At 43.8% G+C, this 15,381-nt stretch overlaps 1 protein-coding gene across 3 annotated transcripts in view; it reads left to right on the plus strand.

The window, feature by feature from the left end:
• cep112 (centrosomal protein 112) overlaps window positions 1–15,381 on the plus strand; it is a 483,816-nt gene that overhangs the window by 435,743 nt on the left and 32,692 nt on the right. The window lies entirely within an intron of this gene.

Genomic DNA, 15,381 nt, shown 5'->3' on the forward strand with positions numbered 1-15,381 from the left:
TTCACGCTAATAGATTCTCAGACACTAGGAATTTGAGATTTCCCAAATTAATTTAAATTGGGACCTTCAATAAAACTGAACATTAGGGAAGTTATTGCTAAACTTTCATTAAAGCTTGGTTAAACCACACTTAGAGCATTGTGTGCAGTTCTGGTCACCACATTATAAAAGGATATAAAGGCACTGGAGAGAGCACTGAGATTTACAAGGACGATAGCAGAAATGCACGGGTATATATATCAGGGAAAGGTTAACAGGCTGGATCTTTTTCCTCTTGGAAAAGTGAAGACTGAGGAGTGACCACACTTTTAAAATAGTCTTTAAATAATGAAAGGTTTTGATAGAGTGAATAGAGAGAATATTTCCCCATGTGGGGAAGATCATAGCTCGAGGCCATCAGTTCAGTATCAGTTGTTCAGCAAGAAATCCAACTGGGAATTCAGAAGAAATGTCTTTACCCAGAGAGTGATGAGAATGTGGAATTCATTGCCACAGGGAGTATGGACACATTTAAGAAGAAGCCAGACAGACATTTAAGGGGAAGGATGGTTATAATGGCGGATTTAGATGATGGTAGATGGGAAAAGGTCAAGTGGAGCATCAACATCAGTGTGGACTGGTTGGGCCGAATGACCTGTTCCTGTCTATAACCTGTATAATCTACATCTGTTGAAGGGAGAAATAGTTCATCTCCCTCCAATCTAGCATTAAATGGAGTCCTTATAGGTGAGGCCACACCTGGAGTATTGTGTGCAGTTTGGGTGTCCTTATCTGAGGAAGGATGTCCTTGCTGTAGAGGGAGTACAGCAAAGGTTTACCAGGCTGATTCCTGGGATGTCAGGTCTGTCATATGAGGAGAGACTAAATCGGTTAGGATTATATTCACTGGAGTTTAGAAGAGTGAGGGGGGAATCTCATAGAAACTTATAAAATTCTAACAGGATTAGACAGGGTAGATTCAGAAAGAATGTTCCCATTGGTGGAGGAGTTCAGATCTAGGGGTTATAGTTTGAGGATAAGGAGTAAACCTTTTTTGAGGTGAGGAGAAATTTCTTTACCCAGAGAGTGGTAAGTGTGTGGAATTCACTATAACAGAATGTAGTTGAAGGCAAAACGTTGTGTGATTTCAAGAAGAAATTAGATATAGCTCTTGGGGCTAAAGGGATCAAGGGATACAAGTTGGAAGTGGGAATCAGGATATTGAATTCGATGATCAACCATGATCAAAATGAATGGTGGAGCAGGTTTGAAGGGCTGAATGGCCTACGCCTGCTTCTAGTTTCTATGTTTCTTATGCATCATTCTGACTCACTTCACCCTTCTCTAATCCGACACTGTTTCCTAGGCTTTGAAGAAAGGTGCTCAATACATTTCAATGCAAGAAGCTGCTTGTTAAAGTAACTCCCTTCCTGCAATCATCTCTATTAGCTCAGGAACTGGAACGGGCCACTCAGCCAGTTGAGTCTGTTTCCACATCCAATTTGAAAGAACAGCTTGCATTTTTATAGCACCTTTTACAATCTCAGGATATCCTTAAACACTTTGCAGCCAATTAAGTTCTTTGAAGTGTAATCACTTGTTGTAATGTTGGATATGCGGCAGTTAATTCAATTATAACAAACAGCAAAGAGATAAATGACCAGATAATTTGTTTCAGGAACAGAAAATGTTGGATAAACTCAGCAGGTCTGGCAGCATCTGTGGAGAGAGAAACAGAGTTAACGTTTTGAGTTTATATGATCCTTCTACAGGATTTTGCTTTTAATTTGTTTTAGTGATTTGGTTGAGGGATAAGGATTGACCAGGGCAATGGGAAGAATTTCCTTGCTGTTCCTCAACTAGTGTCAGGAGATATTTTATGCCCACCTGAGAGGACAGATGGAGCCTCATATTAACATCTCTCTCAAAAGATGGGATAGTCCGATGGCACAGTGGTTAGCACTGCTGCCTCACAGTGCCAGGGACTCGGGTTCAATTCCAGCCTCGTGTGACTGTCTGTGCAAAGTCTGCACGTTCTCCCTGTGTCTGCATGGATTTCCTCCGGGTGCTCTGGTTTCCTCCCACAGTCCAAAGATGTGCAGGTTAGGTTGATTGGCCATGATAAATTGCCCCTTAATATCAGGGGGATTAGGAGGGTAAATATGTGGGGTTACGGGGATAGGACAAGACCTGGGTGGGATTGCTGATGGTGCAGGCTCGATGGGCCAAATGGCCTCCTTCTGCGCTGTAGATTCTATGATTCTATTGCACCTCTGACAGTGTAGCCCATCAACGTTACTGTGCTGGAAGTTTCAGCTTAGGTTAGATCTGTACCTCAACTGCTCCTTCATAATAACCCTTAATGCCCTTACCAATAAAACCTATTGGCCTAGTTTATCTGGTTTGCGGTGTTGATGACTCTGAAGAAAGTCTGGTTTACATACTCAACACAGTAAGAAGTCTCACAACACCAGGTTAAAGTCCAACAGGTTTATTTGGTAGCAAACGCCACTAGCTTTCGGAGCGCTGCTCCTTCGTCAGGTGAGTGGGAGTTCTGTTCACAAACAGGGCACATAAAGACACAAACTCAATTTACAGAATAATGATTGGAATGCGAGTCTTTACAGCTAATCAAGTCTTAAAGGTACAGACAATGTGAGTGGAGAGAGCATTAAGCACAGGTTAAAGAGATGCGTATTGTCTCCAGACAGGACAGTTAGTGAAATTTTACAAGTCCAGGCAAGCCGTGGGGGTTACAGATAATGTGAGATGAACCCAAGATCCCGGTTGAGGCCGTCCTCATGTGTACGGAACTTGGCTATCAGTCTCTGCTCAGCAACTCTGCGTTGTGTGTCGTGAAGGCCATCTTGGAGAACGCTTACCCGAAGATCAGAGGCCGAATGCCCATGACCGCTGAAGTGTTCCCCAACAGGAAGAGAACAGTCTTGCCTGGTGATTGTCGAGCGGTGTTCATTCATCCATTGTCGTAGCGTCTGCATGGTTTCCCCAATGTACCATGCCTCGGGACATCCTTTCCTGCAGCGTATCAGGTAGACAACGTTGGCCGAGTTGCAAGAGTATGTACCGTGTGCCTGGTGGATGGTGTTCTCACGTGAGATGATGGCATCCGTGTCGATGATCCGGCACGTCTTGCAGAGGTTGCTGTGGCAGGGTTGTGTGGTGTTGTGGTCACTGTTCTCCTGAAGGCTGGGTAGTTTGCTGCGGACAATGGTCTGTTTGAGGTTTTGTGGTTGTTTGAAGGCAAGAAGTGGGGGTGTGGGGATGGCCTTGGCGAGATGTTCGTCTTCATCAATGACATGTTGAAGGCTCCGGAGGAGATGTCGTAGCTTCTCCGCTCCGGGGAAGTACTGGACGACGAAGGGTACTCTGTCCACCATGTCCCGTGTTTGTCTTCTGAGGAGGTCGGTGCGGTTTTTTGCTGTGGCGCGTCACAACTGTCGATCGATGAGTCGAGTGCCATATCCTGTTCTTATGAGGGCATCTTTCAGCGTCTGGAGGTGTCTGTTGCGATCCTCCTCATCTGAGCAGATCCTGTGTATACGGAGGGCTTGTCCGTAGGGGATGGCTTCTTTAACGTGTTTAGGGTGGAAGCTGGAGAAGTGGAGCATCGTGAGGTTATCCGTGGGCTTGCGGTACAGTGAGGTGCTGAGGTGACCGTCCTTAATGGAGATGCATGTGTGCAGGAATGCAACCGATTCCGGAGAGTAGTCCATGGTGAGTCTGATGGTGGGATGGAACTTGTTGATGTCATCATAGAGTGTTTCAGTGATTGTTCACCATGACTCCAAAGGAAGAAAATGTCATCGATGTATCTAGTGTATAGCATCGGTTGAAGGTCCTGTGCGGTGAAGAAGTCTTGTTCCAACCTGTGCATGAAGATGTTGGCATATTGAGGTGCGAATTTGGTCCCCATGGCTGTTCCGTGTGTCTGGATGAAGAACTGGTTGTTGAAGGTGAAGACATTGTGGTCCAGGATGAAGCGGATGAGTTGTAAAATTGCATCTGGAAACTGGCAGTTGTCAGCGTTGAGTGCTGAGGCAGTTGCAGCAATGCCATCATCGTGGGGGATGTTGGTGTAGAGTGCCGAGACATCCATTGTGACGAGGAGTGCTCCTGGTTCAACTGCTCCATGTGTGCTGAGTTTCTGTAGGAAGTCCGTAGTGTCACGACAAGACATTTTGTGATGTTGCTAACCTGTCCATTGATTATGTTGGATTTTTTTATGGTTGAGGAGTTAAACATGATGATGATGAAGAGCAGATTATTTTTTGAGATTCTGCTATTAAAATAAATATACTTCTTGTCATGGGCCAGCTGCAACAATCCACTCCAATAATTCTTCTTTTGTTATTGACCCTCAATGCACACCAGTGGCTAGTGTGGCATTTCTTCTGCCCAAATTCCTCCATGTCAGCCACTTTTACTTACTTCATGGCCTGTTGCATAATTTCATGCTTCGTTTTCCTCTTGGTGTAACAACAATCAGTAGCTCGGGAAAATAAAGCAGGGTGGTTTGATTTGATTTGATTTATTATTGTCACATGTATTAACATACAGTGAAAAGTATTGTTTCTCGCGCGCTATACAGACAAAGCATACCGTTCATAGAGAAGGAAAGGAGAGAGTACAGAATGTAGTGTTACAGTCATAGCTGGGGTGTAGAGAAAGATCAACTTAATGCAAGGTAAGTCCATTCAAGAGTCTGACAGCAGCTGGAAAGAAGCTGTTCCTGAGTCGATTGGTACGTGACCTCAGATTTTTGTGTCTTTTTCCCGACGGAAGAAGGTGGAAGAGAGAATGTCCCGGGTGCGTGGGGTCCTTAATTATGCTGGCTGCTTTGCCGAGGCAGCGGGACGTGTAGACAGAGTCAACAGATGGGAGGCTGGTTTGCGTGATGGATTGGGCTACATTCACAACCTTTTGTAGTTTCTTGCGGTCTTGGAGCAGAGCAGGAGCCATACCAAGCTGTGATACAACCAGAAAGAATGCTTTCTATGGTGCATCTGTAAAAGTTGGCGAGAGTCATAGCTGACATGCCAAATTTCCTTAGTCTTCTGAGAAAGTAGTGGTGTTGGTGGGCTTATTAACTATCGTGTCAGCATGGGGGACCAGGATAGGTTGTTGGTGATCTGCTTTCAACCATTTCTACTTCGTCCCCATTGATGTAAACAAGAGCATGTTCTCCACTAGCTTCCTGAAGTCGATGACAATCTCCTTTATCTTGCTTATCTCCTTTATTTTGTTGACATTGAAGGAGAGATTATTGTTGCCGCACCAATTCACCAGATTCTCTATCTCATTCCTGTACTCTGTCTTGTCATTGTTTGAGATCCGACCCACTACAGTGGTATCATCAGCAAACTTGAAAATCAAGTTCGAGGGGAATTTGGCCATACAGTAATAGGTGTATAAGGAGTATACTAGAGGGCTGAGAATACAGCCTTGTGGGGCACAAGTGTTGAGGATGAGGAGGTGTTGTTGCCTATCCTTACTGATTGTGGTCTGTGAGTTAGGAAGTTCAGGATCCAATCGCAGAGGGAGGTGCCGAGGCCCAGGCCACGGAGTTTGGAGATGAGTTTCATTGGAATAATGGTGTTGAAGACTGAGCTGTAGTCAATAAATAGGAGTCTGACATAGGTGTCCTTGTTATCCAGGTATTCAGGGTTGAGTGTAGGGCCAGGGAGATGGCGTCTGCTGTGGACCTGTTGCGGCGGTAGGCAAACTGTAGTGGATCCAGTAGACAGTAGACATTTAGATCTTTGCCTTAGCCCTGAAACAGGAGACAATAGGTTTGAATGCTAAAACAAGTACAGAAAGTTCTGGAAATACTCAGCAGATCTGGCAGCATCTGTCGAGAGAGAAACAGAGCTAAGGTTTGTGTCGCATGTGACTCTTTAAGAATTTTTGAATGCTAAGCTTGGATTGCAAAACTGGACCTCACCGTAAGCAGAGTGTTCATTATCTCTGTTTCGTCTATCAAACTAGTAAACTGGTTTGATCCACGTTTCTGGCTCTGTTTTAGTGGGACTGAATCAAAGCAATCTAGTCCAATTATCCTTGGCTGGCAATGGCCCCAGTGTGTCACAACGATTGCAACAGAAAACACAATTTTGGTGTGAATGCTGAGTTTGTGCCTTTAAAGTATCCACTATAGCATATGGAGTTAGCAAACGTACGAAAATTTAATTGTCATATTCATTAAATAAAAGGACAGAAGAAAAGCAGGACTCTCCCAGATTTCGCTAACGCATAAACTGAGGGCCGCATTTCTGTTAAATCACACCACTGATTGTTAGCAATGTTGTTTAGAAAAAGCCAGCACATCAAAATCCTATTGTTCCTCCGCATGACCCCCGCTGCTTGTACAAGCACTTACATTCAAATAAAACCCATCAAGGGCAAGATAAAAAAGACTTGGATTCAAATAGCACTGTTCACAACCTTCGGACATCCCAAGGTGCTTTACAGCTTTTTTTAAAAATGTAAGGACAGGCAAAAGGGATTAGTTTAATTTGGCATCATGTTCAGCAGAACATCGTGGGCTGAAGGGCCGGTTCCTGTTCTATGTAAGCCCTATAAGGGTCTGTTAATCAGGTGAATTAATAAGGCTGGGAGGAGGCTCATATGGAACATCAACATTAGCATGGACCAGTTGGGCCGAATAGTCTGTTTCTGTGCAGTAAATCCTATGAAATACTATCAAACAGGTAGAAGAGAAATTGAGGCTTAATACCCCTCTCAAACAGTATTGGATCAAATACTGTCCTTAAATAGTCGTTTGGTAGCATAGAATTAAGAGCCATTTTGGTTGAAGCTTTTCATCTTGCACTCATAGGACATTCACAAGCATACAACGCAAGGGAAATCAATACATTTATATTGTATGATAAGAGAGTGCTGATTGGTTGGTTCATGGATTCTGATTGGTGGAGGCATTGTTATGGAGAATGCACCAGTTAGTGGTGACTGAGAGTTAACTGCCAAACATTGTTGAAATTTAAACCAGGCAGCTTTACTCTGATCTCGCAAGGCACATTGAAGATTATTTAGCTAAAGTTGTCCAATCGCAGAATCACATCTAATGTTGGACACTGTGTATTGTCATGGGCTGGTTGGATATGGTCTGTACCTTGCCTGTTACGAACAGCGACATGCTGTTTGAAACGATCCACCAGTCTTTGGGATGTACAGCCTACATAGAACCATAGAAAGGTTTTGGTGCAGAAAGAGGCCATTCAGCCCATTGCGTCTGCGCCAGCCAGAAAAGAGAAAAAAGAAACTAGCCGCTGATTGTAATCCCACTCTGCAGCACCTGTTCCGTAGTCTTGCAGGTTCCAGATCCAGATATCTTTTACCTTTCCACATTTCAGATTCAACCGCCAACTCAGGCAGTGAATTGCAGACATCCACCACATTTTTCTTCACGTCCCTCTAATCTTTCTGCCAATCACCTTAAATCTGTGGCCCCGGTAATTGACCACTCAGCTAGGAGAAACAAGTCTTTTCTGTCTACCCTATCAAGGCTCCTCATAATTTTGTACACTTCAATTAGGTCACCTCTTAACGTCCCCTATTCTAAGGAAAACAACCTGAGCTATCCAAATCTCCTCTTAGCTGCAATTTTCAAGCCCTGGTAATATTCTTGTAAGTCTTCTCTGCACTCTCTCCAAAGCAATTATGTCCTTCTGTAATGCAGTGACCAGAACTGTACACAAAATTCCAGCTGTGGTCTAACCAGCATTTATACAGTTCCATCATTATATCCCTGCTTTTGTACTCTATACTTGTCCAATAAAGGAAAGCATTCTATATACATTCTTGACCATCCTATCCACCTGTCCTGCTGCCTTCAAGGACCTGTGGATATTCACTCCAAGGCCTCTCACTTCCTCAACTCCTCTCAGTATCTTCCCATTTATCGAGTATTCCTTTGCTTTGTTTGCCCTCCCCAAATGAATTACTTCACACTTCTCTGGATTGAATTCCATTTGCCACTTCCCTGCCCACTCACCCAAATCATTGATATCATTCTGGAGTCGACAGCTATCCTTTTCACTATCAACTACACTGCCAATTTTTGTGTTATTTGCAAATTTCCCAAACATGCCTCCCACATTTAAATATAACTCATTAATATGTACAAGAAAACAGCAAGGGCTCCAAGACAGCCCAGCGGAACAACACAGGAACTTTTCCATTCGCAAAAACATCCATCAGCGATTACCCTTTGTTTGCTGTCACTGAGCCAATTTTGGATCCAACCTGTATCTCATGAGATCTCTCTTTTCTGACCAGTCTGCCATGTGGAACTTTTTCAAATACCTTACTGAAATCCATGAAGACAATATCCACTGCACTACCCTCATCAATCCTCCTTGTTACTTGCTCAAAAAATGATTTTAAGTTAGTAAGATGCGATCTTCCCCTAACAAAACCATGCTGATTATCCCTGATCAATCCATGTCTTTTTAAGTGACAGCTTATCCTATCTCTCAGAATTGTTTCCAATATCTTGCCCACCACCAATTAATTGTCTTTTCACTCCTGAGACTAGTTTAAGTCCAGTCCACAAGGATCGAAGTCTTCCTGTTGGATATAAGAGATCAAGATTTAATTAGCTTAAGAACATTTTTAACCCATTTCTTTGTGAACCTGTGTCTACAGCAGAAAACTGTTCCTCAAAGCCACTTGACACTAGATTAGCAGTCTACAGAGGGATAGTGCCTTAGAAATGTGAACATCACACTACTGCAGGTGGAAATACTCTTAAAAATTGACATCCTTGGGGCTATCATGGACCAGAAGCTTACCGTATAAATATTGTGGCATCAAGAACAGGTTAAAGCCAGGGAGTTCTGCTGTGAAATACTCAACTCCTGACTCCCCAAAGCCTGTTCACGATCTACAAGGCACAAGTCAAGAATACTCACTCCTTGCCTGGATGAGTGCCACTCCAACAGTAGTCAAGAAGGTCAAAACCACTCAGAACAATGCAGCCCACATGATCTGCAACCCATAGACCACCTTAAACATTCACTCCCTCCACCATCAGCACACAGTGATTGCAATATGCACAACCTCTGTCACCTAAAAGGACAAAGGATGTCAATGCACGCGTACGCCACCGTCTGCAAGTTCCCTCGCTATCTTGACTGGGAACTGTATCAGTTTTAACAACACCAGGTTAAAGTCCAACAGGTTAATTTGGTAGCAAATACCATAAGCTTTCGGAGCGCTGCTCCTTCGTCAGATGGAGTGGAAATGTGCTCTCAAAGAGTTTCCACTCCATCTGACGAAGGAGCAGCGCTCCGAAAGCTTATGGTATTTGCTACCAAATAAACCTGTTGGACTTTAACCTGGTGTTGTTAAAACTGTTACTGCGTTCACCCCAGTCCAATTCCAGCATCTCCACATCATGGGAACCGTATCACCATTCTTTCACTGCTGCTGAGTGAAAACTCTGCAATTCCCTCCGTAACATCCGTATCGATACCACAGGGGCTGCAGTGGTTCCAAAAGGTGGCTGAACACCATTTGCTCAAGGGCAATTCAGGATGAACAGTGCCAAAAATGAAGAGAAAAAGAAAAGAAAAAGGAAGCTCGTTATTGACCGATTGGAAGAAGCTTTGTTCTAAATCTAACCTGTATTATACTCTGATCTGTTTTTAAAAAAGGAGATAGACAAAAGGCGGGTGACTATATACTGGTTAGCTTCACTTCTGGAGTGGGGAAAATGCTTGAATCTATCATTAAGGAAGAAATAGCAAACCATCTGGATAGAAATAGCCCCATTGGGCAGACGCAGCATGGGTTCATGAAAGGCAGGTCATGTTTAACTATTTAGTGGAACTCTTTGAAGACATTACGAGCACGGTGGACAATGGGTAGATGTGGTGTATCTGGATTTCCAGAAGGCATTCGACAAGATGCCACACTAAAGGCTGCTGCATAAGATAAAGGTGCACGGTGTTACAGGTAATGTATTAGCATGGATAGAGGATTGGTCAACTAACAGAAAGCAAAGAGTGGGGATAAATGGATGTTTTTCTGGTTGGCGATCAGTGATTAGTGATGTGCCTCAGGGATCAGTGTTGGGACTGCAATTGTTTACAATTTACATAGATGGTTTGGAGTTGGGGATCAATTGTAGTGTGTCAAAATTCGTAGATGATACTAAGGTGAGTGGTAGAGCTAAGTGTGCAAGGACACTGAAAGTCTGCAAAGGGATATAGATAGTCTAAGTGAGTGGGCAAAGGTCTGGCAGATAGAGTACAATGTTGGTAAATATGAGGTCATTCATTTTGGTAGGAATAACAGCAAAATGGACTATTATTTAAATGGTAAAAAATTGCAGCATGCTGCTGTGCAGAGGGACCTGGGTGTCCTTGTGCATGAATCACAAAAAGTTGGTTTGCAGGTGCAGCAGGTAATTAAGAAGGCAAATGGAATTTTGTCCTTCATTGCTAGAGGGATGGAGTTTAAAAACAGCGAGGTTATGTTGCAGCTGTATAAGGTGCTGGTGAGGCCACACCTGGAGTACTGTGTACAGTTTTGGTCTCCTTACTTGAGAAAGGATATACTGGCACTGGAGGGGGTGCAGAGGAGATTCACTAGGTTGATTCCGGAGTTGAGAGGGTTGGTTATGAAGAGAGACTGAGTAGACTGGGACTATACTCATTGGAATTGAGAAGAATGAGGGGGGATCTTATCGAAATGTATAAGATTATGAAGAGAATAGATAAGATAGAAGCAGGGAAGTTGTTTCCACTGACGGGTGAAACCAGAACTAGGGGGCATAGCGTCAAAATAAGGGGGAGCAGATTTAGGACTGAGTTGAGGAGGAACTTCTTTACCCAAAGGGTTGTGAATCTGTGGAATTCCCTGCTCAGTGAAGCAGTTGAGGCTCCCTTGTTAAATGTTTTTAAGGCAAAAATGGATGGATTTTTGAACAGTAAAGAAATTAAGGCTTATGGTGAGTGGGCGGGTAAGTGGAGTTGAGTCCATGAAAAGATCAGCCATGATCTTATTGAACAGCAGAGCAGGCTTGAGGGGCCAAATGGCCTACTCATGCTCCTAGTTCTTATGTTATTATCTGGCAGTTTTACTCTGTTCTTGATCTACACTCTAAGTAGTCTCACAACACCAGGTTAAAGTCCAACAGGTTTATTTGGTAGCACAAGCTTTCTGAACACTACCCCTTCATCAGGTCAGTACAGGATTTGTTTCACAAACAGGGCATATATAGACACAAACTCAATTACATGATAATGGTTGGAATGCGAGTCTTAATAGGTAATCAAGTCTTTACAAGTGCTGGCAACATTAGTGGAGAGAGGGTTAAGCACAGGTTAAAGAGGTATGAATTGTCTCCAGCCAGGACAGTTAGTGAGATTTTGCAAGCCCAGGCAAGTCGTGGGGGTTACAGATAGTGTGACATGAACCCAAGATCCTGGTTGAGGCCGTCCCCATGCGTGCGGAAGTTGGCTATCAGTTTCTGCTCAGCGATTCTGCGTTATGTGTCGTGAAAGCCGCCTTGGAGAAGGCTTACCCGAAGATCAGAGGCTGAATGCCCGTGACTGCTGAAGTGCTCCCCAACAGGAAGGGAACACTCCTGCCTGGTGATTGTCGAGCGGTGTCCATTCATCCGTTGTAGCGTCTGCATGGTCTCCCCAGTGCCTCAGGACATCCTTTCCTGCAGTTGTATCAGGTAGACAATGCTGGCCGAGTCAGCGCTCCGAAAGCTCGTGCTACCAAATAAACCCGTTAGACTTTAACCTGGTGCTTTGAGACCACTTACTGTGCCCACCCCAGTCCAACGCCGGCAACTCCACCTGACCTGCCTGACCGAAGAATACTAGTGGCAAAACCAAAAGAACATTGTGTCTCAAGCACTAATTCTTTTCACCTTGAAGAGCACAAATTTCCATCAGAAATTCCCCCCACACAGGACTTTTGTCTCTTGCAGCATGTTCATAGTCAGTGGCATCACGTGAGTTGAGAAATCCTTTAGTCACAGGAATAACAGGGAGGGAATTAATGTGCTCAGCTGCATTGTCTGGGGCTCTTTTTGTTGCCATCTCAGCACCATTCTGAATTTAGTGTAACCTTACCGTGTGCAACAACAAAGAGAAAGAGCTCTCCAGGTGAGAAATCGGGACAACAAAAAGCAGATTCAGAAGTATGAGCCAGAGAACCGAGGAGTTGTTAGATGTGGTTTCTATCAAGCTAAATCACAGGAACATTTAGGTGTGGAATTGACAGCATGTAACCAGAGGCTTCCAGGAGATTAATAACACAGCAATTCTGAGAGATGTCTGGGAACGTGGCTTTTTAAACATGCATAATTACAAACATTTTTAAAATGCAACATTAAGCCAAATTTTACAAAATAATAATAAAATGAGATTGACTGAATGTGCCTCTCCAGTGCATTTTGAAATTTCCCAACAGCCCGGCTACAGGAATCCGTGCTATTTTTGATGTTTGAAGAACAAACACAGAAAATGGCTCATAATTATTATGTGCGCAGCCTTGATTATGCTAAATCATGGTGTTATGACTCCAGCCTTGCAAAGGCATCTGCACGGGGAAACATTTCAGATGAACTAATCACAAGCCACTCTGAAAGGAAAAGCTGTGTTCTTTCAGTAAGTGTGCAATTGGTAATCATTCAGTACTTGGGTTTTTCTGTGTAATTGAATTCCAAACGATGCAGCATGCTATAGATTGTTGTTCCCAGTTTCTCCCCTGCTTTTATGAAGTGCCAATCCATCCTTCCTATCAAACCGAGGCTCGTTCTACTCTCTCAGTAAGACTGGATGTAAAAACTCCAGGGGCTCAATTTAAAAGATCAAGGAAGTTCTAAATTGCCCCTTACTGTCAGGGGGATTAGGAGGTTAAATGCATGGGGTTATGGGGATAGGGCTTGGGTGGGATTGTTGTCAGTGCAGACTCGAAGGGCCGAAGGGCCGAATGGCCTCCTTCTGTACTGTAGGGATTCTATGATTCTCCCGTTGTCCTTGCCAATATTTATCTCACAACCCACATCATGTAAACAGATTGCCTTATCACTATCACATTGTTTTTTTTGGTGGGGGGGATATTGCTGTGCATTAACTGGTCCCAGCATTACATTGATTACGCTTCATTGACCGTGCAGTGCTTTAGGGTTTCCTGTGGATCAGGTTTCACCGTTAACAGTAGGCCTCTACCATACCTTGCCCAAGTTGTCATTGTTTATTTGTGACCCTAGGCAAATAGCATCAACAGACAATTTAGACTGTGAGGGTGTAATGTTCTCCTCGCTAGGTATCCGGTCCAGTTACTGGATTCTACAATTCAGTCATGGTGAGTAAATACACATGGTTCTCCTTTCTGTCCAGAGATTAAATTTCCATTTGGAGATGGCCAATAGTTTGCTTAATTTGATATCACATCCTGCACATAAACCTCAAAAACAGCCGCCCTCACTACCAGCACAACTGTTAACACTTCTATTAACAACTCATTATTGTGCTCAAAAACTGAGAATCAACCAAGTCCAGGTTTAAAGTTCAAACATTACAATAAAAAACCTAAAGATAATTTATGTTGCCCACTATTGGCACTCGTACTACCATGCAGAAATCCTTAGCAGAAATCTGTAACTTCCTCACTGCTGATGTGACAACCTGTGCAACCATTGGAGGAGGAAGCGATGGCCGAGTGGTATTATCGCTAGACTATTAATCCAGAATACTCAGCTAATGTTCTGGGCACCTGGGTTTGAATCCCACCATGGCAGATGGTGGAATTGGAATTCAATGAAAATATCTGGAATTAAGAGTCAATTGATGGCCATGAAACATTGTCAATTGTTAGAAAAACCCATCTGGTTCACTAATGTCCTTTAGGGAAGGAAATCTGCCGTCCTTACCTGGTCTGGCCTACATGTGACTCCAGTGCCACAGCAATGTGGTTGACTCTCAACTGCCCTCAGGCAACTAGGGATGGGCAATAAATGCTGGCCATCCAGCGACGCCCATGTCCCATGAATTAATTAAAAGGAAGGTACTGGGCTGCTCTGTCACATTCCAGTTAAAATCCCTCTATTGTCTTTTTGTGCTTTTGCCTGGCACTTCTTTCTCCTTCTCCTTTTTCAGTCTTCCAAAAAGTTGAGGTACCCACAATAGATCCTTTCCAAAAGCTTCCAAAGGCTCCTCCAGCTCCTCCTCCTCCAGCATTTTGCAGCCACTTACCATCATGTGGCCACATCCCTTTAAATTTGATCTGTGCTTTGAATTGTGCCCCCCATCTCTGTTGGCTCTCTTTCAGCACAAGACCAGAGCTACATATGAAGTTATGAATAATTATGAATCAATGAACTCATTGCTTGCTCTCAGTTCTCTGCACCAACTAGTATTACAATAACATCAATCAATTCTGGACTGAACTTCACCAGCATCTGAAAATTCATTCATAGAATCATAGAATCCCTACAGTACAGAAGGAGGCATTTGGCCCTTCGAGACAACAATCCCACCCAGGCCCTATCCCCTTAACCCTGCTAATCCCCCTGATGCTAAGGGACAATTTAGCATGACAATCCGCCTAACTAGCACGTCTTTCGGACTGTGGGAGGAAACTCTGGGGGGATGTGCAAACTCCACACAGTCACCCAAGGCTAGAATTGAACCCGGGTCCCTGGCGCTGTGAGGCAGCAGTGTTAACCACTGTGCCACCGTGCCGCCAATTCACAATTTCAGTATTTAAATAATGTGGCCAACCCTGCAGCCACATGTAAGCATTCATCCATATCTAGGGACCCATTCTCAGCAAACAAAAGAAATGTGTCTAAGTCTGACACCTATTTTTTATGATGTGGAGATGCCGGCGTTGGACTGGGGTAAGCACAGTAAGAAGTCTCACAACACCAGGTTAAAGTCCAACAGGTTTATTTGGTAGCAAATACCATAAGCTTTCGGAGCACAGCTCCTTCGTCAGATGGAGTGGACATCTGATATCCACTCCATCTGACGAAGGAGCTGTGCTCCGAAAGCTTATGGTATTTGCTACCAAATAAACCTGTTGGACTTTAATCTGGTGTTGTGAGACTTCTTACTGTACCTATTTTTTACCCAGGAGCTTGTAGTTCCCTGTTGCTTTTTCCACATCAACATCTCAGACAATCAAAATCAACTTGCCAGCCAACCAGCACCCTTTCCTCCTGTAGTATAAAGTGTTATGATCATTTGAAATTTGGCATTCTTGTGTTTGTCCTGATGAGTGCAAGATGAAAAGCTTCGACAACATGTCTCTCTTTGGCAATATTTAAGAAAGTCGGGTTCAAGCCTAGCAGGCCATAAGCCACTCTGTCAGTGATTCTTCACTGCTATCCCGAAA

Source organism: Mustelus asterias, chromosome 12, assembly GCF_964213995.1.
Source record: "Mustelus asterias chromosome 12, sMusAst1.hap1.1, whole genome shotgun sequence".
Lineage (NCBI taxonomy): Eukaryota > Metazoa > Chordata > Chondrichthyes > Carcharhiniformes > Triakidae > Mustelus > Mustelus asterias.